We start from the raw sequence: 6,000 nt of genomic DNA on the forward strand, positions 1-6,000 counted from the left end.
TAGGCAATACAACCAGCATTGACTTCCCATCGCCCGGTGCGTTCCCACAGAGAGGGCCTATTCAGGGTGCCGTCGGCTAGACAATGTCGGCTGGCGACCCCCAGGGGTAGAGCCTTCTCTGTGGCCGTGCCCACCCTTTGGAATCAATTTCCTGTAGGTCTTCGGCTGGCCCCCCGACCTTTGTACCTTCCGCCGTGAGCTTAAGACCTGGCTGTTTAAACACCCTAGCCAGGACTCATGGGGTCTACTGTTTTAAATTGGTTTTTAGTCTGTTTTAGTCTGTTTTAATTTGTATTTATTGGGATTGTTTCGTTTGATGTAAGCCGCCCTGAGTCCTTCGGAGAGAGGGCAGCATATAAATCCAATAAATAATAATAATAATATGATGATGATGCCAACATCAAGATTAATGTGTTTAATTTAGACAAACAGAGATGGTAGGGAGAATTAATAAATAAATATGGGTCTTTGGCAACCTTTATTGAGAGCCCTCTGGTTGTAGTAGTTAAGGCATCAGGCTAATAACTGGGAGACTATGAGTTCTAGTTCTGCCAGTGGCATAAAGACAGCTGGGTCACCCTGGGCCAGCCTCTCTCTCTCTGTCCTAGGAAGAAGGTGAAGATTTTGGAAATCTTTCCAAGCAAACTGTGAAGACTTGTCTGTGCAGTTAACATATGTTTATTACAATGGATGTCATTTGTCCCAGCAGTATTCTTAGAAGTGCTGTTTAGTACAGGTAGTCCTCCACTTGCAACAGTTTGTTTAGTGACCGCTCGATGTTACAACAGCAGTGAAAAAAGTGACCATTTTATGGCCATTTTTCACACTTTACGATTGTTGCAGCACCCTATTGTCACATGATCTTGGCAACTGACTCATATTTATGATGGCTGCAGTCTGGGGTCATGTGATCATCTTTTATGACCTACTGACAAACAATGGGGAAACCAGAATCACTTAACCGTGTTACTAACTTAACAACTGCGGTGGTTCGCTTAACTGTGGCAAGAAAGGTTGTATAATGGGGCAAAACTCTCTTGTTGGGACTTAACTCTCTTGCTTAGCAACAGAAATTCTGGGCTCAATTGTGGCCATAAATCAAATGTTCTTTTTCCTTTTGAAACAGGATGCAGGCAGACTACATTCGTTTATCTGGTAAAGTAGAGGGTTTTAGTTTGAGCTCTGGCCTGGTAGCGGGAAAACTGGTAGAGGTTTGTGTGATTTAAGGATGTGGAAACACTAAGCAGACAGGTTGGGAGTGGATTGAAGACAATTTACCATAATGGGTAGGAAAAGGAGAAGAAAGAACAATTGTGATCAGAAATGAAACCCTCACCATTTAGGAGGAAAAATGAGTAAGATAGCAATAAAGAAAATCAGAAAAAAATCTGTTTTCCTTGGGCTGTGGCTAGACAATATGAATGTATGGCAAGGTTTATATATTACATTAAGTCTTAAATGTTTTGTGAAATATACCACAAGTAACTGAGTTCTGAACATGTAAGCAATAAATCCTGTTTTATGAACTACCATGCTAAAACCAAAGTCTGATGTTTCAATTCAGTATGTGTATGAGAATGAGTTGAAAAGATCAACTGTAGCTTACTTTAAGTGTTGAGGTGAATCTGTGAAAGGAAAGGTTTTGAATGAATGCTAAACTGTTGGGTTCTTGGTATTCTCTAAATTAGGTTGTTTTCTTGCAGATTTTTTTAGCAGGTTAAGTAACATCAGGGGATGGGAAAGTGAGATTTGCTGATAAACTACTATATACAATATAACCAACCAGCAAGATTATTTCCCCATGTCCTAATGATGTTACCTAGCTCAGTAATGAACCATCTATGGGAAAACAGCCAAACTTGAAAAACACCAAGAACTTAACAATTCAAACTTGTGTCACATATGTTCTCTACTATTAGAAAGACGGAACTGTAGGTTCCGTGGAATGAGTTTTAGAATTTAGGACCAATACCTATTTTTTATTAGGTTCTTAGATAATTTACTTGTCATTACTATTTGACCTTGTATGAAATGTAAAATACAATAAATGGAATAGCAGCCATGGTACTTTTTAAAAATTCTATATTTTTTCCCCAGGAAGTTTTAGAAATGTCTGCATTAAGTAGTAACTTCCATTAATAGGACTGTCTTCTGACAAAATGTACTTAACAATAGTACTGTATGGATCTAGAGATCCTTCTACATGGCTTACTTTTATACACATTTGAAAACTTTGCCTACATGAATCTGCTTTTATTCATTTTATATGTTAGATACAAAACATCTAAGTAAGTTAGATGTATCTTTTGTAGTGACTTAACTATTACTGATTTGATAAAATATCCTATTTTTTGTTTTATTTATTATTTTGTTTTGGTTTTATAGTATATATGTACAATATACACAGAGTATACATACATACATATATACATTTATATATATATATAAATGGTGTCCAGATGAGAGACTTGTACTCTTGTAGCTCAGCTTTACTGTGTGAAGATCTACCATATATTTTGTGTTTTTTGGTGTATTTAAATTTTTTACTGTTTTTCTAGTTTCAGAGCAGTAGTTGTGTCCCAAAAAACTACCATATAAATTGACCAGGTTTTTAAGTCAAAAGAAAACACTAGAAAATCAACAACTTCTTGTTTTGAAAGACGGTTTCTCATTGTTTATAGAACTGGTTTAAATGGAATGGCAAACCTTTCAAAAAAATAGACCATCCATAAAGTTAACTATCTTTCAGGCCTGCCTGAGGGATCAAGAAACTAGCTACACTGGTTGAATTAGATGCTATGCATGTATATGTAAGTTTTAAAATCTAGGGGAGAGATCTAATTATGATGCAAAATTCAGAGATAATCATGATGCTGCTTTTCATGGTAATGGAGTTAGATGTGATAGCATTGCCTAAATGTTTAATTCTATTAAGTGGGGAGACTTGGTCTGAATTTCTGTAGATGATTTATCTCTTCATTTTAAAGATATACTCAAATTTTCTATGGTAACATAGTTCCAATAATTTTACCTTTTTATCTTTTAGATATTTTATCTTTTAGATATTTTATTAGTGGCTTTAAATGAAGGGGAAAACATGTTTTACTAATCAACATCAAATTATATAATTATAGATTGCCAAAGAAAGGCAATATGTATAATAACTTTTATATGTTGTTGTTTACTTGGAACTTTAAAGCACCATGAACTTACAAAGAAAACTAAACACAATTGTAAAAGTGACTCATACTTAGTTATATTATTTATCAACTTTAGACTTGAGTTTTCATAAGTGAAGTACTTTGAAGTTGTGCTGCTCTGCTGCTTCTTAAATCCCATGTCTGTGGGTTTTAAATATATAATAATAGTGAATTTCTGGAAAATATGAATTCATATTCTCAGTTTGTAATATTTAGTGTTAAATTTGAAAAGAAAGCTATGAAGCAGCTGATTGCCATATAGGAAACTCTGAAGAGAAAGAAACAAGGCACCAGAGGAAGAACACAAGGTCTTTTCTGGAACCAAAGGGGACGGAGCAGTGTAAATAATAGAATTAGTATCTTCAGCAACAAATGAGAGAGACATTGCATGACAATCTCTTTTCACCATTTCTTCAGCTGCAGGGGTGATGAATGTCTGATCTTCATTTTAGCTTATATAGATATGAGAAACAACCATATTTTATTTCCCTGAATAAGCAGTATAGAATAAAATAAGTCTATAAACAAAATAGAATTGTGTGTGTGTGTGTGTGTGTGTGTGTATGTATATATATATATATATATATATATATATATATATATATATACTGCTTATAGTATATTACAGTATATTGTCTGTCTATGCACAGTACAGTATAGTACCATATAGTCTATAAGCAGTATGTATGTACAGTCTATAAATAAACTAGACTAGAGTAACAATATCTATTAAGTTTGCTTCTGATTCACAGAATGCAAAACTAGATGCAGCACAGAATAGTAAAAAATGAAGACAAGCAAAGCAGTAGGGAAGCGAACAGGGAGATACTAACTGAGAAAGAAGAGGAGGATTCTGCTGCCTACTTTGTCCATATTGAAAGCCAATAATAAGGCAACACTGCCAGAAGCTATTTGGCACTGTCAAGGCTAGTTTTCTCCTTGGGATATCAACATAAAAGGAATATTTATGAGTAAATGAATTTGGGCAGTGAACTGGACTTAGTCCATGTGCTGATAGTTCTTTACCCCAGTAAGAAAGAGTAGATTAATTTATAAACGACAGTGTCTTTACAGACTGAGCTCTCTCCCTCTCTCTCTCTCACACACACACTATATCTCTGTTATTTCTACTGTATTGCACATTCATTTATGAAATTTAAACACTGCTCATCTCATAATTCAAATGACACTGGGCGGGTTACAAAACCATTTTAAAAAGACATAGTTAAAAGCAAAATTAAAACACTGAAAAACAATAAAAGTAATTAGTATTGTTATTATATCATTATAGTTGTTATAACCGATAGGAAGGAATGTAGAAGTATGAATTATAAAAACAACATATATGCTCATACGGAAGGCTGTAAAACTACTCTACAGTGTTATGTTTGTCTTGTTTTCTCTTTTTTCTGTTTTTGTTTTTTGTTTTTAAAGGTGAAAAATGTTTAATAAAAACTATTTTTCAAAAAAAAAAAAGAAAAACAGAATAAAAACAGTGTTACAAAGATGAATTAAAAGGCAGAGGGAGCATTCTCAAGCCACTAACCACCCCACCCACCCACGCCCGGGTTGCATGCCACTCTTCATTTCCTATGCCAATTGGCAGAGCCAGATCTTCATGTTCTTCCAGAAGGTCAAAAGAGTGGGGTCCAGCCTCACCTCTGGGGGCAAGATGTTCCATAGGCAGGGACAGCGATAGAGAACGCTCTCTTCATAGACTCTCTCAATTGAAATTCTTTAATCAATGGAGTCCATAATATATCCTTGCTTCCTCACCATGTGGGACAGGTCAATGTAATTGGGGTAAGACAGTTCCTCAGGTAACCTGTTTTATGCCATGGAGACCTTTAAAGGTGATAACCAACACCTTGAATTGGATCCAGAAGCAAAACAACACCAGTGAGACATAAAAGAATTATTAAACAGCTATCGACACTTGTTTTGAAGAAGTACATTGCTGATATACTGTATGTTGTTTCTTAACATTTAAACTAGTCTTTTCAACAGGAATAAGGAAAAGAATTTGAGACAGGAAATCCAATTGTAAGTTATTACAGTTGTAAGTCAAGACAATTAGTTTTCCAGTCCCAACTGCAGTTACAAGAGTCACAGTGGTGCAATGCAGGCTACTTCTGCTGATCACTGGCTGCCAGCAGTTTGGCAGATCGAATCTCACCAGACTCAAGGTTGACTCAGCCTTCCATCCTGGGTAAAATGAGGACCCTGACTGTTGGGGGCAATATGCTGACTCTGTAAACCGCTTAGATAGGGCTGTAAAGCACTATGAAGTGGTATATAAGTCTAAGTGCTAGTGCTGTAAATTGAATACCTGTATATTGGTTTGTTTGTAGCTCAAACAAAGCACATGCCCATGAACTCATATTTTTTCTTAAAAATTGAAGAAATAGGCTTTTCTTAAATAATCAAATTGGTTTTTTTCCCAGTTGTCCTTGATCTATAAACATTATCGTATGGACTTAGATTTTTTACTTCAGTTGTTGTATTATTCATTAATGACTTATTTGAGTAGCCTTTTCTATTTTTATAATGAATTTTGTATGCAAGATCATTCTACAGGTCACTTACTAGTCTGCATTTCTATGATTGTTTAATTCTGTGGGCTTGTGATTAATTAGAAGCCAGGCAATGTATAATTTCATTCTTAGTAATTAAACTATATATCACTGGTTGGAGAATAGGTTTTAATTTTATAATCTACTTAATGTATTTTTATATACTTCTATAAATAACAAAATATTTATTTGGTGTGTTTTTTTAGACTGAATGCCCAATTCCTTGG

This window comes from Pituophis catenifer, unplaced genomic scaffold, assembly GCF_029215685.1.
Source record: "Pituophis catenifer annectens isolate HBS135680 unplaced genomic scaffold, rPitCat1.0.hap2 SCAF_1, whole genome shotgun sequence".
NCBI lineage: Eukaryota > Metazoa > Chordata > Lepidosauria > Squamata > Colubridae > Pituophis > Pituophis catenifer.